Source organism: Dermacentor silvarum, chromosome 1 (assembly GCF_013339745.2).
Source record: "Dermacentor silvarum isolate Dsil-2018 chromosome 1, BIME_Dsil_1.4, whole genome shotgun sequence".
NCBI lineage: Eukaryota > Metazoa > Arthropoda > Arachnida > Ixodida > Ixodidae > Dermacentor > Dermacentor silvarum.
The window spans coordinates 196,258,272-196,278,462 of NC_051154.1; the positions used below are offsets into that span (position 1 = coordinate 196,258,272).

General features: G+C 48.7%; 2 protein-coding genes and 1 non-coding gene across 5 annotated transcripts in view; all 3 read right to left on the reverse strand.

Annotated features, from left to right (window-relative positions):
* LOC125941562 (uncharacterized) overlaps nt 1–20,191 on the reverse strand; it is a 138,288-nt gene that overhangs the window by 113,543 nt on the left and 4,554 nt on the right. The window lies entirely within an intron of this gene.
* LOC119436609 (helicase SKI2W-like) overlaps nt 1–20,191 on the reverse strand; it is a 285,769-nt gene that overhangs the window by 95,377 nt on the left and 170,201 nt on the right. The gene's annotated exons all lie outside the window — the stretch shown is intronic.
* On the reverse strand, nt 6,306–6,378 carry Trnak-uuu (transfer RNA lysine (anticodon UUU)). The gene has a single exon. It is a non-coding gene; the product is annotated as a tRNA-Lys (tRNA).

Below are 20,191 nucleotides of genomic sequence, written 5' to 3' on the forward strand. Positions count from 1 at the left end.
CGTGCAAACATGGCAGGCGTGCTTGCATTCCATGAAAGTACCACGCCTGTGTGTCGTGCTCTAAAGAAAATGTCGGAACTGGTTTGAGGATACCTTCTGTGAGGATACATTATACTACGCTGGATATCGCTGCCAGTGCTTTGCACTACGGGCTACACTGCCTATACTTCCGTCATGTACTGCGTCATCGTTTAGCAAAGATGGCCGGCGCTCCACTACTCATGAACATTTAGGTTGTTGTATGAGAAAGTGTAAGAGTAGGGTTGAAGATGAATATGCAGAAGACAAAGATAATGTTCAATAGCCTGGCAAGGGAACAGGAATTCAGGATCGCCAGTCAGCCTCTAGATCGAGTCTGTAAAGGAATTACTCACAAGGGACCCTGATCATCAGAAGGAAATTTACAGAAGAATAAAATTGAGTTCGAGTCCATACGGCAGGCATTGCCAAATCCTGACTGGGAACTTACCACTGTTGTTCAGAGAAATGAAAATGGAACTGGGCAGGCCATGTAATGCGTAGGATGGATAACCGGTGGACCATTAGAGTTACAGAATTGATACCAAGAGAAGGGAAGCGCGGTCGAGGACGGCAGAAAACTAGGTGGGGTGATGAAGTTAGGAAATTTGCAGGCGCTAGTTGGAATCAGCAAGCGCAAGACAGGGGGTATTGGAGATCGCAGGGAGAGGTCTTCGTCCTGCAGTGGACATAAACATAGGCTGATGATGATTGTGAAATCCTTGATCGCGGCATCTGATTTCCAATAGGAGTGCCTGTTTTACACACTTAACGAATTCTCGACAAATGTGTTTATGTGGTAGACTTACCTAATCAGGGCAGGCGGCAAGCACTTCCCTACCTTCAACGAAAATCTTGCTGTATTTAGAGCGTAATTTTCCTACATAATGGTCTAAGGCCGTCATCTTGTAAAAAATTTCTTGTGAAGCGACAGCCATATGGCAACGCATTCCAGGCGTATTTTCGCCGTAACCCTGCAGCATCTATTTCTCACCGCCTGCGTAGTAATGACTTCATGGAGAGTTTTAGATTAGGGGACGCAAGCCGCCGGGCGTACAAAAGAACCCAGGTTGAGCACAAAAGAGCGCGATCGGGCCCACAATGGAGTTTGTGTCGTCCCCCAACGCATGTGTGGGGCTTGTAGCCCCCAATCTAAAATTATCTGATGGCATATCGTAGTAAGTTTAAAAGTTAACCGCATAGAATGCATTTCAGCAGTAATTCCAGGCTTGTGCGTGCACTAAGCCTTTTGGTTGCCTGTGCACTAAGCCTGCGGTCACAGTCATAGAAAGCCTTTCTTTCCAGCCTACCACCCAAAAAACATTACATGCATGTGAGAGTGTGTACGCGTTGAGAGGTCTCACACGTGCTCTTGGGACAAAGGAACGACATCACAGTAGTGCAAACAATCAAAAGGGTATTTATTGCACCTTTCATACACTAATACACGCTAGCCGAATTACTACGCATAGAACATTCACATGGGCGCGCGACAAATTCAGGAAGTCCGACTCACCACGACCGGATAGCGAGCGAATATGTTCGCCCCATGCTATGACACCATCGCCTAGTCGTTCCCGTGTATGGTCACGCGAACGGTGGCATGTTCGAACGATCCGTGTTCGTCCATATTGCTGCCCTGCTCCTAGCCACGTGAGACGGTCTCGCGAAGCGTGGATCGCCGCACGCGCGGGACGTCCGCATTGCTCACCGACCCCAACCCAAAAAGGAAGAGCCTTCTCCCATAGAATAAAGAACCAACTTGCATTCTCTCTTTTGCGTCCGCGTAACCCCCCCCCCCCTCCCGCCGTCAGGTGGCGTTAGCAGCGCAACAATAGCGCCATCACTCGTAATACGTTGCAACTCCGCCGCCGTAACGCTACGCGGCGAAGCCGGATTACAGGATACGGGAGCCATGCGGGGAAAGCAACATCAGGGGGCGCGTGATAGTCGCGCATCCCCACATCCTCCCAACCTTAAATCACTGCATACTCCGGTGAAACATGTCAACACTGTCTAACATCAACGCGTGCTTCGCGAACAAGAGGTAGTACATGCAGCAGTGGCCGCACCGAGGAAATGTCCACGCGCTTTCCATAACATGCGAGCTGACATTGTCTCTGGTGTTCACCGCTGGCGTCCGTTGGTCACAGCACCAGCTCTGCAGATTCGACGGCACGACTCCAGCCCAGGACTTCGGAAACGGCGACGCAGAAGTCGACACGAGCAAGTGTCGCTCACGCCGACGCGCCCTGCAGGCGAGAGCCGCAGAAGCCGTTGGTAACTGCCGAATCTTTTCCCAGCCGCCGAGGGTTCCGAGCCGGACATAGGCGGCCGCCGAACTGGTGGCCACAGGCATCTCCATCACCTGGGGTAGCTCGATTGAAGTCCGAGGCAGCAGCGCAGACGATGTGCAGGTGACAGCAAACCAGGGGTGACTCCGCTCACGCTGCGTACACTCAAGGCACTCGACAAACACTAAAGTAGTGCAAGGGAGAGGAATTCTGCATGCGCATCGCCCACGTGGTACGATGCTCAAATCGGCTAGCAAATTTTCGGGCGTCTATTCAGATACTAAGTTCACGTGAACAAAGCTCGCTTTCTTGAGTAGAACGAGTAATTTCAATTCGTGCGAAGCTAACTAGAATGAGGGAAGCAAAGTGCGACACCTCGACACCACGGCCCACCAGGTTGTGTCTCTCAACGTGTGATAGGCGGCTTTGCAAAGCCTTAGGCCTAATGCATCGCTACCCTGACAACAACCGGCATCCAAAAAAAAAAACATCACCCAAAATGGACACAACAGGCAGCCGCGAAGAGACGTTAGCTCTGTGAGGTGGTCCTACCCCGCCCGGTACATACAACATCCGAGTTGAGCCCACCGTCCCAGACGGTGTCGGAGCGCCAGGCCGCAATACTAGTTAGCCCGTAGCGGCACCCATGGCCCGCGGCCACCGGACTCCCAGAGCCGCGACAAACAAAGCCAAAGAGACAGAAGAAGCTATTTACATAAGAAATTCGGACCACCCACGAGGCTTCCGTACTCACTCGCTTCAGGCTTGCCAATGCTTCGCCGGCGCTAGGCCTCGCTTTCCCGCGATGCAGACCACGTGGCTCTCGTACCGATGAGTGTACTTCAAAACCCTCGCGAAAAGGCTTAGCATGTTGAATAGTTCAAACACGCTACAGTAACCATCGCCTCACTCAAGAAAGCACGCCGCCGACACTAGCGATCAAAATCAAAGCTAGGTATACGCTTCGGTTCAAACAAAGGTTGTCTCTAACCGAGCAAAACTGTCAAAATTATCGTCCGATGCCCCAAGAGCCCCACGTTGGGCAGCCAGATGTGGGGTCTCATACGTGCTCTTGAGACAAAGGAACGACAACACAGTAGTGCAAACAATCAAAAGGGCATTTATTGCACCTTTCATACACGCTAGCCGAATTACTACGCATAGAACATTCACATGGGCACGCGACAAGTCAAGGAAGTCCGACTCACCGCCACCGGATAGCGAGCGAATATGTTCACCCCATGCTGTGACACCATCGCCTAGTCGTTCACGTGTACGGTCACGCGAACGGTGGCATGTTCGAACGATCCGTGTTTGTCCATACCGGTGCCCTGCTCCTAGCCACGCGAGACGGTCTCGCGAAGCGTGGATCGGCGCACGCGCGGGACGGCCGCATCGCCCACCCACAGCAACCCGAAGAGGAACAGCGTTCTCCCTTTTTCGCCCGCCTCCCCCCCCCCCCGTCAGGTGGCGTAAGCAGCGCAACACTAGCGCCATCTCTCGTAATACGCTGCAACTCCGCCACCGTAAAGCTACGCGGCGAAGCCGGATTACAGGAAACGGGAGCCATGCGGGGCAAACATCATGAGACGCGTGATAGTCGCGCATCCCCACAGCGTATGTCAGGTCATCAAGTATAGCTGCACGAATCGCTCCTGCTGCAGAATCAAATCATTTGGACAATTCCAGAATGCCTATATAGAAGGACTCGCCTCTTAATTTTCATGGGTACACGTAGCATCCCGAAGAGGCCTATCCATCAAGGTTCACGTTTAATCTTTGAAGCATGGCCAATCGCATCCTGGTCTCTCCTGTAGCTAAGTAGGAGAAGCCAGTAAAATGCCCATTGCATAGACCAGTGAAAGGCAGTAATTTCGTTTCTTACAACTTGGTTAGAACTTGGCGTGGAGAATGAGGGGCGCATGAAATGAGGCATGGTGAAAGGTCAATTTACGCTGCCACTACAGAAGAGCGGAGCATCTGTTTGCGAAGAGTGATGAAATCCGACTGCAGACTCTGGTTGGCAAAACACCGCCTCCGCCAGCTCTCGGCGGTGTGCAGTCGCACAATGCTAGGTGCGTGTGTGCGCCACGTTGGCGTGTTTTGGTGTACTTTTTATTGCGATAGCAATTATATGGACACTCCAAAGCAGATTTCTGCCGTCGGCGTCGCCGTCGCCGTTGCCGTCGCCGTCGCCGTCGCCGTGAGGTTCCGTATGACGTTAATGGAGATGAAATCGTCGCCGCGCGCCGCCGAACGCTGTATGTGCAAGTGAAAGGGCGCGAGGGACGCGCGCTTTCACGGGGAGTGAACGCACGGCGGAGAACAAACGCGCGTTCTGTACCGTGCTCCCTTAAGGGCTGCAGAAGTAGGCGTCTCTTTCCTCCTTTACAATCACCATATATGTAGAGCAAACTCGCCTTCTTCTGACGCACGAAAGGCCGTAGAAGGGGGGGGGGGGGGGGGCAGGGAAGGGAGGCGACGTTTAGCTGCGGCACCAAGTGCCTATTTATATCAGAGGCTCCGGCAACAGTCACCAACGCCGCACGCATTTTGTGCGAACGCGGGCAAAACGCCGACGGCGTCGACAACAGTGCTGTGTGTTGCCGGTGCTGCTGCATGTCCAAGTTTGAACAGCGGATAAAACTACTATCCTTACTCCGTATAGCTCTCTACTAAGTTGCTATCGCAATTGATGCTTCGCCTTTCGGGTGAAACTGCGACTTTTTTTTTTCTTTGTGAACCTCAAGAATCATATTGTCAGTCAGATTAGCAGTATTCTGCGCCAGAGAACATCGGTGCGTGGTAATCTGCGTGATGAAAAACTGGTTACGCTGCCTTCTTTGCATGTTTGCGGGAGTGGATAACGTGGTAGTTTCAGGAGGGCTGTGCGATGAAGAACAGCGACATCGGCTTTTCTTCGGAAATGCGCCATGTTTTTTGTGGTGATGAAGTGCGCGGTGAAAAATAGCGACGGTTTGGGCTCATCTTTGCGTGGGAAATGGTCCACATTGGTGTGTGCGTGTGTGTGTGTGTGTGTGTGTGCGTGTGCGTGTGCGTGTGTGTGTGTGTGTGTGTGTGTGTGTGTGTGTGTGTGTGTGTGTGTGTGTGTGTGTGTGTGTGTGTGTGTGTGTGTGTGTGTGTGTTTAGGGGCGTGGTGTAATGCGCGATTAGCAATGCCTCCAGTTTGCGAAAATGCGTCACCTGTAATATGGAGACTCTCAGCGGGGCCAGACATTGACAGAACTTCAGGGGCCGTCATTTTTGTACAGTTGGGAATGAATAAGACGCGATGATGAGTGAGAGCGTACATCTCAGTGCCGTCTGCGCTGTGTGGAGAAAATTCGTTTTATTGCGATAGCAATTATATGGACACTCAAAAGCAGATTTCTGCCGTCGGCGTCGCCGTCGCCGTCGCCGTCGCCGTCGCCGTGAGGTTCCGTATGACGTCATTTGGAGAAGAAATCGTCGCCGCGCGCCGAACGCTGTATGTGCGAGTGAAAGGGCGCGAGGGGCGCGTCTTTCACGGGGAGTGAACGCACGGCGGAGAACAAACGCGCGTTCTGCGCCGTGCTCGCTTAAGGGCTGCAGAAGTAGGCGTCTCTGTTCTCCTTCACAATCACCATGTATGTAGAGCAAACGCGCCTTCTTCCAACGAGCGAGAGGCCGTGGGGGAGGGGGAGGGAAGGGAGGCGACGTTTAGCTGCGGCACGCAGTGCCTATTTATATCAGACGCTCCGGCAACAGTCACCAACGCCGCACGCATTTTGAGCGAACGCGGGCAAAACGCCGATGGCGTCGACAACAGTTCTGCGTGTTGTTGCTACCAAAGCCGCTCACCTTACTTCGTATGACATTGCTGTGTTGCTATCGCATTCATTGCTTCGCCCTTAGGGCGAAACTGTGACATTTTTTGTTTAATACATCTAGCAACTCCGCGTTCACAAAACCGAAAAAAAAGAAAAAAAAAACATTAGGCAAAAAAAATTAACGCGCCCGAGCAGGGGCTCGAACCCTGGACCGTTAGGTTAAAAGCCTAACGCTCTACCGACTGAGCTACCCGGGCTGCTGAGGAGTCCCTTTCTCATTGATCGAGTAATCAAAGATACGAGAAATATAAATACGTCACACAATCATCGAAGAATGAGTGTCTGTGCACATAATTTCGACAGCCGTTTTATCAGACGTGTCGTACGCTTTCTTAGTTTTGTACCTCGTTCCATCTTCGAAGCGCAACCCTTCTCTCATCAAGAATTGGGATGTCCCTGCTAAGTCCTCCGACGTAAAGGGAGCCGACAGATTCGGGAGCCGAACGCGAAATGTAGTGAGAAATTGAGTTAATTTGGCGTCCATTCGTCTTGTACTGCGCAAACTACTACCTTGAAAGCACAGAGAAACGAAAATACCCACGTGACCGAAATGACCAAGCGCACCTCCTGCAGCCAGATTTTGGGCATATTCTATCGACTTAAAGGTATGACTGTACGCATAAAAAGCGCGGAACGAGCTTTTATATAGAGCAAAATAAATATTTCCTCATTTCCCAAGGAGTATTGCGTGTACTTTGTGAAATTGGCACGTGGCACAGATTCTATGAGACTTGACAAGATCGTTCGCAATCATTTTTACCAAATAATAAACCGATTCCGCACGAAGACCGTGCGCGGTCGAGCAAAAAAAAAGAAAAGACGCAGCCGGTGTGCTAGCTAGCGTTCAAAATGCGCGCGCCCAAAACCGAAAGCGGAAGTGATTGATGCCGACCGCTTGGCGCGCTGCCCTCAATTCAGCCGCTGGGCTCTATGGGAGTGTCCGCTCTTGTTGAATTGCTTTCTCTATGGTGCAACTCCCAGAAGCGATTGGGTTTGAAATGGAAGGAAACATCACTAGATCAGCTGAGGGATAAGCAAGAGACGATTAGAGTACTGGTGGAAAAAAAGCAGGGAAAAAATGGATACGACCTGATCTCTTAAAATCATAGGTAGCGCTACAAGGTAAATTTTTGAAAAGAAAAAGATTAATGAGAGGTATACAAAAATGCTAGATAAGAACATGTATAGTATACCTGATTAAATCAAGCAGGCTAGGTGACTATTTGTCGCCGCCCCGTTTCAAAGGGGATGCCAATAGATCATCATCATCAGCTGACCGACGAAGATACGTCATCCGCTGAACTCAGCGGCCGGAATCGGTACCCAACAGATGTTATACTTACCTTTACGACAAGAAATTTATGCTGCGATGATGCACATAAACAAACAGAACTGGGTCTTCTAAAGTTAAAAGCAGCAAAGGGAGGCAGCAGGCACAGCGAAGTTAACGCGCAATACATTATGTATTATTTATATACGCTCCGTGCATTGGCATTGCGATATCTAATCTCAAAACTAATTAAAATATTGTGTTTAAGATCCCTAATTGGCAGAGTGGCTTATGGAGAACGCAGTAAGGGAGAGCTCTGGATTAATTTTGACCCGCTGGGGTTTTTTTTAGCGTGCACCTAACGCACGGTAAATACTGTTTTTGCATTCCGCCCCCGTCGTAATTTAGGCGCCACCACAGGCTATGGCTGATAGTTGTAGACGAAGTTAATCTTGTATATCGTTTAAGAGTAGAGTGAAAATTGACAAAGTACATTCACGTCAATGAATCCACATTTTACAGCGTAAGCTGTTATGGGCTCGATTCAATAGCTGTTTCGGTTGGCGACGGTGTCCGCCGCCGCCACCGCCGGTGCTGTCCGTAGCAGCTATCGCCAGAAATTAGGGGGAAAAAAACAGTTCTCGCCGGGATCGAACCCAGGCCCTCTGCGCGCGAGTCAGCTATACCCTACCACTGAGCCCCGAAATCTTTTTTTTTTTCTTTTTTTTTTTCTTTATGTAGACGTCGACATTTAAAGTCATGGGTTACAAGGCATAAAGCGTGGTGCCCACAGTTTCGCTAATGCAGAGTTAAAATTTTTTCAAATGACACCAAATCACCAAGTTCATATATCTACTCTGGTCGATCAGATAGCGCACGATACACCTCTCTCAGACACACCGCACTTTCAATGAAATGTTCGCAAACAGGGTGCACGAACAAGTGGGCCTGCTTACACAAATTCCATTTTCGTTTTACACAAAGCGTGGAGGCTCGGGACAATAATTAGATCGTACGGTATATCGTCTGATGTATTTACTGACAAGGATCGTATTCCATATGGGTCAAGGTGTAACTACTTCTTTAACGTGCACTGGAGTGCATCCCAGTGAAAAATCGTGTCCCAACAGTGTAGTAATACGTGTTCGATTGTTTGAGGTCTCATGCATAAATAACAATTGGTTGGCCAGGGTACGAAGATGCCTTTATCGTTAAGCCAGGTCTTAACGGGAAGTGTGTTGGTGTGTAATTGAAAGAAGGCTTTAATGAAGGTGATATGGGCATTTTCTTTTTAGTACATCCTGTCCGGGGCCCCCAAGATGTGGGAAACGGTACAAAAGCACTGGAAGCAGGTTTTGAAGAAGATTCTTATATAGTTTCATCGTGCTAGCACTGCACAGTACTCTTGTGAAAACCGCACGTTTCACAACCTGTACGAGAGCACTACTTCGCGCAGATACCCAGTTACTGCTCCGCAGATGTTTTTACATGGCACCACTGAGCTACGCCAACGCTTGCTAGCTTACAGTGGAAAAATGCCCTATAAATGCGTCCTAGTGCGCGAGGAAACACACGATGTGACATGCGCGCCGCGTAGCATCGATACGTGCACTCTTTGCATTGCATTTGCATATAATTACACCAGGTGACACGCCATGTAGCAAATGCACATGTATATATAGCGACACAAAGTAGAAGGTTTGAGGGAGAAAAAGGAGATCTAACAAAAATGCTAGAAAAAAATATATATTGTGTACCTCAACCTGGCTATTTGTCTATGTCCCCCGCCACGTTTCAAAGGGGATGTCAATAAATAATCATGATCATCGTAGCATGCCACTTGTCACGCGATGTGAGATGCGCGCCGAGTAGCGCCGTTACGTGCACACTTAATATTGCAGTTGCATTTTAATACAAGAGGTGGCACGTCATGTAGCAGTTGCAAAGCTAATTGTACAAGGTAGACAGAGGTGTGAGGAAGAAAAAGAAGATTACGGAGATGTATACAAAAATACAAGAATGGAAAACATGTATAGCGTACGTGATTAAATCAAGCAAGCTAGGTGACTGTTTGTCACCGTCCCGTTTCCAATGGAATACCAATAAATCATCATCCTCATATCATGTCCTTTGTCACGCGATGTGACATGCGTGCCGCGTAGCGTCGATACCCGCAAACTTTGCATTGTAGTTGCGTTCTATTTCATCAGGTGTCCCAACATGTAGCCGTTGCATATAGCAGTTGTATGCTGCATGTAGCTGGACCTGGTGAACTCAAGTAGGCTATGTAATTAGTCACCGCCCCATTTCGAAAGGGATATCAATAAACCATCATCGTCATCATCATCAACAGCATCGCATCGTGCCACGGGTCAAGCGATGTGACATATGTGAGCCACGTAGTCTGGATGCCTGTGTTACTCTTCGGTACATGTTATGGCGCCTCCTCGCAAGGTACGAACCTCTGCTGAAGAAGCGAATCGGAGAGCTACGCGCGCGGCTGCAACCAGGCAACGTCGGGCTAAGCCAACACAACAAGCTGTCTAGGAGGTGTTGGCTCAGTAGACCACTGTGTAGATCCCGACGTGTTGCGGCGCAAGCCACAGCTCGCCGTCGACGCCGGGCGGACAGTTCGAATTGTTCTCGTGAAAACGACGCGAAGAGCAAAAAAAAATAAACTCGAGCTGCTTCTCTAGCTTACGCTGTGACTGTGCTGCGGGTGCTGCGCAGGCCTCTGACTTTTTTTTTTTTTTTTCGAAGACCAGCCATTTAAGCAAAGTGTCGTTTCGGCACCGATTAAATGTTCATCTTCCGTACTAAATATTCGCTTTACAAGAGTAATATAATTTTTCTGGCTGTTTGATCTGCGGAAGAGGCAATCTTGGCAATACCATGCACAGGTAATAAGGCTACGTTGTTGGGCCAGTAAAACGAGGACGGTTACTTTCTAAGCGCAGTTTGTAGATGCTGTCTCTTAAAAAAATAGCAATACGCAGAAATTGCGATCGCAGCAGCTTAGATACAAGCAGCGCTTCTATGTAGAGAACCAGTCAGTTAAACGTTTTTTGCCAACGAGCACCCACTTCGGAGGTGCGGTAGGTGGGAGGTGCACTCGTACTGACGTCACGTTGTGTGCAAACATGGAGAGGTCTATTTACTCCCGTGTAGAATGGCAGCGCTGGTTGTGAAACAAGGATGTTTAACTGTGTGTTGATGTTAATGCTAAATTGTGTCAAAAACATTTGCTCAAGCGTGAACAAAATGAAGAAATACTATGCCGCTTCTTTTGCACAGCCTCTTTTTCTTTTAGCAGCTGTATCAAGGGAATCGGGGGAAGAAATGACAGTGAAATATGATACTTCATGGTTTTTAGCCTAGACACCAAGGGCGAGAACACACCGCTTGATCTTGCGGCTGCACAATGCCACTTATCAGCTGTCACCTCCTTTGAAGGAAAAAAAGATATGCAGGAGCTATTGACGATGATGTTTAATCAAATAGAATGAAAGACCGAACGAGCGATAGTCCCCCCTCCCTTCCGCCCCTCCCCGCAACCCGGTGCCCGAGCCCTTTCCCTCGGCGCCTTCCCTCGCCGCAAGTCCGACCATCGGTTCAGCGCCTGAATGTCGAACGAGACGGAATCTCCAATGGGTCACATGACTGGCGAGACGAAATATGCCCAACGAGACGGAACGTCCAACTAGACTGAAAATACAACGAGACAGAATATCCAGCCGAAACGGAATGTCCAACAAGATGGAATGTCTAACAGACACATTTCCTATTCCAATAAAAATGTTCGCTCTTCTCTTACATGCTTTAACAACTGTTTATGGCCTTAAAAGGCAGGCGTGCAAACACGGACACGAGTATGCGTGTTTTCACACCTGCCTTTCAGTACCATGTATCATTACCAACTTGCAAAACTTTCATTCTTTCCTTGTTTATGGCCCCTGTTTAAAAATGCATACAGTAAAAGAGGTTTCGGCGCAGGACAAAAGCAAAATATAGGTGAAAAATCCTTGCAACATTAAAAAAAATGTATATTTGTGACGTGTACTTGATGTGTATATAGAATGAAATAGTATGTACAAAAATACGGGGATTTGATTCATTTCAAAGAATTATGAAGCAAAAGCTTAATCACCAGGATTTTTGTTTCACAAGAACAACCAAAAAAATCGAGCGTGTGAAGATATCTAAAAATGCATTTTATTTTTAATGAGTCCAGGAGTCAGTTGCATATGACTCAGTGGTTTGTGTTAGGCCACGAGAGATATGAACGCGAAGTTGATGGCGGGATATGAAATCTATGGAAAAAATCAGTATATTTGTCGCACCCTGTCGAAGCTTGTCGTGTGTTTCTTCGATGGTGACATGGGGTGTTTTATGGCGCTAGGGCCAGTAATGGCCAAAGAGCACCAATGTTTCTTCGGTGTTCCTCCGAACGAAGTGCACTGACGAGTACCACGTTTTGCTCGAAGCACAACCGGTCACACACACTGCAGCTGGCTCCGAAGTTCCGGCTTAGAAAGTCGATTGCGTTGAAACCTGGCCGTCGCACCGGGGAAGTTGGCGCTAGCGTTGCCGAGGCGTGCACCACCCTTGTCGGGTGGCCTGCTGGAGGCCAAGACGACACTGACATTTGGCCTCAACATCGCGCTCTCGCAACTCGGGGTCCGCGGCTCTTCGCTGACGTTTCGCCTGGGCTTCGGAACTAAGTGGTTCATTTGAGAAAGGTAAGGGTTGGCGCTATCTTCTGCAGCCCTTGAGGGAGCACGGCTCAGTGCCAAGGGCTTCGGAAGCCCTCACGCTAGAATCGGCACGTCGACAACGTGCCCTTTCCCGAGCACGTTCATTCTGTACCGGTAGGGGGCCGGGCGCCAAGGACGTCTGGCAACACGGCCCGTCGAGAAGAACGCGTAATAAAGAACACTTTTTCACAGTTGCAACGCTGTGTGTGTGTTGCTGCTTGATACACATTCTGGATGTATTTCCATAAAATTGCTTCAAAATTAAATCTGTCCGTTACTCAAGACAATGAATGGCTGATACGGCCTCAAGCAATGAAAAAACACGACCTCCCCATTACGACGACAGAAGAGAATTGAAATTCTACGCTGGAATGATTAGAGGCAACGCAGCCAGCTGTGGAAGCAGATGACGACAACGAATGCGTGAGCAGTGGCACGAGCGCGTGCCGAGCACGAGCACAAACAGAGGGGCGCCAACGAGCCGGCTGCGGAAGCGGACGACGAACGACGCTCGAGCCAATGCTGATGATGATAATTTTTCGTGTACATTGACGCCACTGAAATCCGAGTTATACCAAGCTTGGCGTGAAAAGAGTCTAAGCGAAGCAAACTTTGTCTAATACAAGTTTTTTTTTTTTTCCTATCAGGGAAAAAGAAGAGGAGGATGAAGGGGGGGGGGGGGGGGGGGTTAGCGCTGACTTCGTCTTCACTGCAACGTTGTCTTCATTGCATCACAAACTACAATGCAGTAAACACGCAGTGCGAAGCAATGCTGAGGAGAAAACAAGGAGCCGAATTCAAATTTCTTCTCTCTCAAAACTCCAGCACTTACTTAAATGACCTACTGTGGCCTTATAATAAACTCATATTTGGTGTTGTGATGGAAAACACAACAAACTTGACGGTGTTTCCGTTGGGCCCAGGATCCTTTCAGTAATGACACGGCACTCGGAGCTTTTTACACGAAACACAGACTTTATACAGACACGCTAATACGATACAGACGTTTTACATACACACAGACTAGAGTTCGGAAGTTTGTCCTTCTATATAACATGTGCCTAGCACTCATGCGTCACCACTCGCCCGTGTGCATCGTTGTTGCGGTGCCCGTGACGGTGGTCGTTGTGGCTGCGTAGCTGCTGTCGGGCACCAGCTCAGCTGGTTTGATGTTGCGACGGCCACGTCCTACGCCGTCACCACCACGCCGCACCTTGTCGCGACGTGGAAGCAGGGAAACAGTAGGCCGGTAGAGCACCAGGCCACTGCTGTAACTGGCCAGTAACGTCTGACCTGCAACGCCTCGGCCGCTAGAACAGCGGGCCCGGCCGGCGGACAGGTAGCTCAGGCGCCCCGGTGGCCAGCAGGAAGCACTGCACCAGGCCGCTATGACAGCAGGCCGCTGGTGCACAGGAGAGCAGAAACACGAGCGAGATCTACGACCAGGTCCGCACCGTAGCAAGACACCCGCTCGCCAGTCATCGGGCTCGCTCAGCAGGCAGGTAGCTCAGGCGGTCCCGGTCCCCAGCATGAAGCACTGCACCAGGCCGCTATAACAGCAGACCGTTGGTGCGCAGGAAAGCATAGCCACGAGCTGGATCTCCGACCAGGTCCGCACGGTAGCAGGACACCCAGCCGCCGGTACCCGAACCTTGAACCGCCTTTCTGCGAGCTGACATTCGAGGCTGCCGCTCGCTCTCACGCGCTGCGTGCTCTCGTGCTGCTTCTTTGTTCGTGGCACGTGGCCGTCTTCTTCCGTTATCACCATCATCACTTTTCTTCTTGTAGTCACCACCACACGCCACTATCCACATCATCACAAGTGCCCCCCACTTAAGATAGTTGCCCGCAACTATTCCAACATAGGAGGAGGGTGTGTATGAGTGCAGGCACGTTCAGATAGTTCAAGAAAGTTCGTGGTCCACAGACAATTTACGAGCACACACTGATCACAAAACACGTTGAGACTTCGGAACACAAAACCAAAGTTCTCACAAAAAAAAATCGAAAGTTCTAACACAATCCAAAGTTCTAATCAACAAAACTGCAGCACTGTGCGCGGCATCACGATGGCACAAAATAGTGTCCAAGAAACACGAAACCATTCACATCTTTGTCAGAGTCCGGAGTAGAGCGTGCCGTTACAGGTAGACCCAACTATGTTACCCGCTCCCAAATTAACCGAACCGCGGATATCTCACTCCTGCTTACCAGTCTTCCACGTAGTGTTAACCGCGCACGCCAAGCAACGCCAGATGTGCTGCGTCGTGTGAGGTCAGCCACTCCTATGTGCGTGGTATAAGCTTGCACAAAACGATTGTCTGGTATCCTAGATCTTGTTGGGATCTTAGAATTGAAATAAGCTGTCGAATTCCCCGAATGAACTTTTTCATGATTCAGTGGAAGATTCCAGACAATCCGTCTGTCGTCTCCATTAACATTGTGAAGGTGCGTGAGTACGGCCTTCATTATGTCTTACAGGCGGTTCATTGTTGTAGTTTGGGTTCACCTGACATGTTGAAATTAGCATAAGCTGTTGAGATAGGGTGCTCACACTACGTCATGTACCATTGCAGTCACTGACTGGATACTAGGCATTTCTTTTGACATCATGGGTGAGTCCATTCTCATAGACTGAGAAAACTTGGCTGGGTGAGTTTGCCGGGAATCTGTATTGCTGATTATACCCGCGTACAAGGCTGCGTTTTGTTTAGTGTCATGGAAAACGGGGCTCACATTAACTTTCGTTTGCACAGCAGCCTCTTCGGTTGAAGTGCATGAATCCAACAAACAACCAAAACCTAAAGACCGCTTCCGCAGTCACAGTTCAACTCTTGTGATTTATCTTTGTGGCTTAGGGCAGTTCTTGCGTTAGCTTTGTCAACGTTGTGGGCTTCGTGGTCATGCAAAACATACAATGTTTGCTCACACGCGACAAGCAACCTTGAGCCACCTCATCGCCCGTTTTCAAAACTAAAGACTTGATTGCGGGAGGCGGAGAAGACGAGGCAAAATAACCCCATTTACAGCTTCACCATCGGATAGGCTGCCGAAAGTCGTAGCTCTAGTGAGCGCTTCACGAGCTATGATCTGCAATTTGAGGACGCATAGCTCTTCTTCATGACGCACTCGCCTCAGCTTGACGCTGCACGGTAATGAAAGGCAGACGTGCAAACATGGCAGGCGTGCTTAAATTCCATGAAAGTACGTACCACGAATGAGTGTCGTGTTCTAAAAACAATATGTCGAAACTGGTTGATTGAAGAACTCTGACATTTTTTGTGGGATGGCCTTCAGTGAGGATACATTATACTACGCTGGATACCGCCGCCTGTGCTTTGCACTACGGGCGACACTGTGTATACAGTGCAGTCCACATATAACGATATATCGTTATAACGATGAGTCGAGCTAAGAGTATCAACTTATGCATTGGGGCTATGCGAAAAATATATATATATATATATATATATATATATATATATATATATATATATACGATATGTTATTCACCGCATATCGGATATAACGATTGAATTTTGCTTCTGGGGGGTGTTTTTCATGCAGAATAATCGTGAAAATTGCGTCCCTACGTTGCCCTTAACCGAGACGGAGCGAAAAGTTTGCCCACGCGAGTTCGTATCTGCCGCCATTACCGCGCAGCGCATCCCGCCCGCGCGCCGATTGCGAAGCCGGGCTCGACTGGCGCGGAGCGGCGGGCGAGGAGGACATCGAGGCACCCTACCGGCCGTGGGAGAGCATCGCAAGGTGGTGCAGCGTGCACAAGATGGCGCCAGCTGCTTCGCTCCCGCGTCACCGGCGGTCACGCGAGGAGAGGGCGGAAGCATAGAGTTTCTCTATGGGCGGAAGAAAGGCGATAAGCGAAGGCAACACCTCCTCTGGCGAGGGGCGCCTGGCTTACGCCTGCCTTCCTGCCGCGCTCTCTCTCAACGAGCGCGGAATCCGCCTTTTGCATGACCCTACACGCATGCGTAGAACCCTAGCGGCCAGATTGACAAACAATTCGTACGGCGTCGTCGACGACCCGGCCGCGTACGTACCCTGCAGTCGTGTTGGAGGCTGAGCAGTTGATAAAAAAAAAAAGGTCCTGTCAGCGCGATGCCGACAACATGTGCTGCTTATGGGTGTACTTCTCGAGGTGCCCGGCAGCAAATCCATTTCTTCCGCTTCCCATCGGTGAAACGTGATCGCCAGCGCCGTGAAGCATGGATCAGGGCTGTGAGGCGCCAAAATGAAGACGCAGCCCCTGGAGCCTTCAGGTTCGGCAAGGCTGTGTGAAAAACACTTCGTGAAAGGTGTGTATGCAAACGAACTATGATCATTTTGCTTGCGACGTCGCTTATGCATTCGAGTAACTGATGCGGCATGTTGCGTTCTGCTGCAAGTTATTTTCAGTGCGCAGCGGTGCGGCACTGCCAGTCTTGGCGTGCCGCTGTTGCTTTCGTGTATTAACAGGATGAAGCTCGCGCTACGGCTCTGAGCAGCACGACACAGCTGTGTACCTCCGACACAGCTGTATACCTCTTCTGCTTCAAAGGGACGGTATACGACGGCAAAAAGAGCGAGCTATGGCTCGCTCTTTGGCGACGGACGCGCGCCCCGGCCGGGTCCGCGTGTCGTTCGGCACAACGCGCTGTTGTTGTTTACTTTGCCCATCAAATATATACCCGTAAATAATCCTTGTAAGTGTGCTAACCTCCTTCATTCACCGATAGAATACTGAATGCCAAAGAGTGCAAGCCCGGTGCGTGACTGACTTCACGGTTCATTTCAGCCGTTCAGCGAAGAAAAAAAATCGCCCTTTATGCGTCAACGTGATTGCCGCGTATTGATTCATAACTCTTGCGGTGTTCGCATATTTCTGGTGAATGTCTAACGTACTGTACACCCTTTGGCTAGTCACAGTGGTGCTACATTCACTGGGGTTATGTGTTGCAGGATCGCCATCCAACTCGCCAGGCACCCTGACTACGTGCCATCTCTATTGTTTACACCGATGAGTTCAAGAAAAAGGACGCGTTTCAACGCTATGTACGCACAGCAGCGCGTATGAAACACACAGTGAGCACCGACGAGGTATGTCTTGCGGAGGCGAACGGAGCACGTTATCGTGGCATGCTCGCGCTTGCATGATAAGGAAATGCGAAACTATTTGACTGCGGACGCACGAGTTGACGCGCCTTCCTACCTAGCATTGGTACGGTCCATCTGTCACACTATTATATGCATTCGTGCAGGCTTTTTCCGGAATGAATTTATCTACGCTTTGTAAGGTGGTAATGTGTAGCTCTTTGGCCACTAGTCCACGCTCTGTCGATGTAGAAAGGTCGTGTGACCTTGACAAGCCTTCATTTTTTATTGCTCTTAATTCCATCCACAATAATGATCTGCCTATTAGTCTTTCCCTAAGGTTACCTACGCAGAAATATAGGCATCTCAACAAATTAAGACTATGAGTGCGATTCACTTGAGCTAGTACGAGTGCCCATGTGTAATTATTCACTTGAATGATTTGCCTTTTTATAAATTTAGCTGTTTCAGAGAAGCAGATAGACCTAAAACAGAACTCAATGGCAAATGAGACGTCTTCAAAGTGTGAGTAAGCTTTCTGCAAAACTAGGCTATATTACTTTATGCAAGAATACTAATGCAACATAAAGCAACATTATTTCCTCAGGTGATGAAGACTCTGTGGAGATGGAACAGACAGACATGTCCGCTTCCGAGAGCACCAGCAGGCAAGCACTTGTCATACATATATAACCATCTAAAATGTTGCATAATGCATAATAGTCAATGACAGGGCTCAGTGACACCTGTCTGTGAAGGAATCAAGTTTGTCATTTATTTGCAGTGCTTCTTAACCAGGGCACTCTCGCACACAGGTGGAGGGCAGCCAACAAGCAGGTTATTTAAAAATTGTTGAACCAAGAACCTAAAGAAACAGCTGAACACCAAAGGGCTATAATTTGTATTGCTAATTTGTACAGGCCAGTGAGGTCCCCTCTTAGACCTTATACAAACTACCAGTTTATGCTGCACGCTATCTTTGTCTCCATGGCATTCTGACTGTTTGTGCGTGTGATGTATGAATGCAGCACAATCATTGTTGCTGAACATTGGATGCACTTGTTCGTGCCTAGTGCAGTCTAAGGAAACTTTTTGGGGGATAAAGGCACGAAGGGCAGGTGCTTTATGCTTTTTCTGGGAAAATCATCTCCTGCATGCTTGACTTGTCGCTGACTATTACTGTTTGTAATATCGAAAAGCATACTGACAGCCAACGTTGTTTATATAGATGGAGACCCTAGAATGCCAACAAGGCGAACCTGTCCAACTGTAGCAGAGATATACACCTGCGATTCAAAATAGTAATTTCCAAAGCGTGAATAACATTGCACTTATTTAACCTGCCTTGCATTTGTTGCATGTACAGGTTTCACTGCTTCATCACGGGAGTGTGAAGGTGTAGCTGCATTGCTGATGCTTCGCACTACTGCCACAGCTAAGGAACAACTAGAGAATGTCAGCACGAGCAGTTTCAACGGCCTGCTAGCAGAACATACTGCAATGAAGAAGAGAATTGAAGAGCTAGAAGTCAGATGTGAAAGGCTGCAATCGCAAAGCTTTTCTGTGGACACAATTCATAGTACCGCATTTGAATTTTACACTGGATTACGAGGAAAAGCGCAGTTTGATGCTTTGTATGGACACCTTGAAGCGAATGCCCAGAGAAGGGTACTGGGTTCCCCAAAAGAATGAGCAGCAACAGCAAATTGACAAAGACAGGCAGCTTTCAAAGCGAGAAGAACTGTTCATGGTTTTGTACAGGCTACGAACGGGAGTTTGTGCAGAGGAAGTAGCCAGGTGTTTGGCATATCGCAATCTAGCCTGAGCCGCATTTTCTGTAGCTGGATTAACTTTTTAGATAAGGAGCTTTCTGCCTTCACACGGATGCCATCTTTAGCTGAAGTACAACGACACATGCCAGAGGCATTTTCAGATTTCCCTAACACCGAGAGTAGTTCTGCACTGCACTGAGGTCAAAATTCAGAAGTCCTCAAGGTAAAAGCACAAAGGCAAACTTTTTCAACCTATAAGCTTTTTAATACCTTCAAGGCACTTGTAGGTGTCACACTGACGGTTATGTATGCTTTGTTTCCGAGCTGTGGGGCAGTCACGTTAGTGACACCGAAATAGTGGAGAGAAGTGGCCTCTAAAATGCTTGCAACCGGGTGATGGCATAATGGTAGGCAAGGCTTTCACTTGGACAGCATTTTCCCTCAACCATTCAGATCTCTATCCCACCCTTCAAGAAAGGAAACCAGCTTCTGCAAGGTGTAATTGCTACTCGAAAGATTGCTGGAGCTAGAATACATGTTGAAAGGGTTATAAGGCGCATCAAGGAATTTCATTTTTTAGATAGGCCAGTGCCTATAAACATGTTGGACATCGCCGGCAAGATATTTAGGACCTGTGCGCTACTGTTAATTTGCAGCCACCGATTATTGCCGTGAATGAGCACAGTTCTAGTTCAAACCTTGTAATATGTAAAATAAATAAATAGCAAGGGCCGAATGGTCGCCTTGTGTGTTGCCTTACGGACTTGCTGTCAGTAGTTCCCACGCATTTTCTTACACCAGCTTAGTGCGGAACTGAATGCTGAATACTATAGTTCATGGCATACAGTATGCTGTTTCTATCAACAGATGCAGCTGAGAGAGGCTTGTAGTGACAAATACAGCAAGAGTCACATTATTCACATGTAAACATTTAAATAACAGCTATAAATAAAAAACGACCACACAAAGGTACCAAGCTCATTTAATGTCTTATTAAATGACTGCTTTCTCATGGATCCTGTACTATCAATTTATAACAGAACAGAGCAACATTCCCATCATCAACAGAGGAGCAGGGTAAAACTAGGAAAGCTTGACCAGCCTCTTATGGACACAGTAGGTG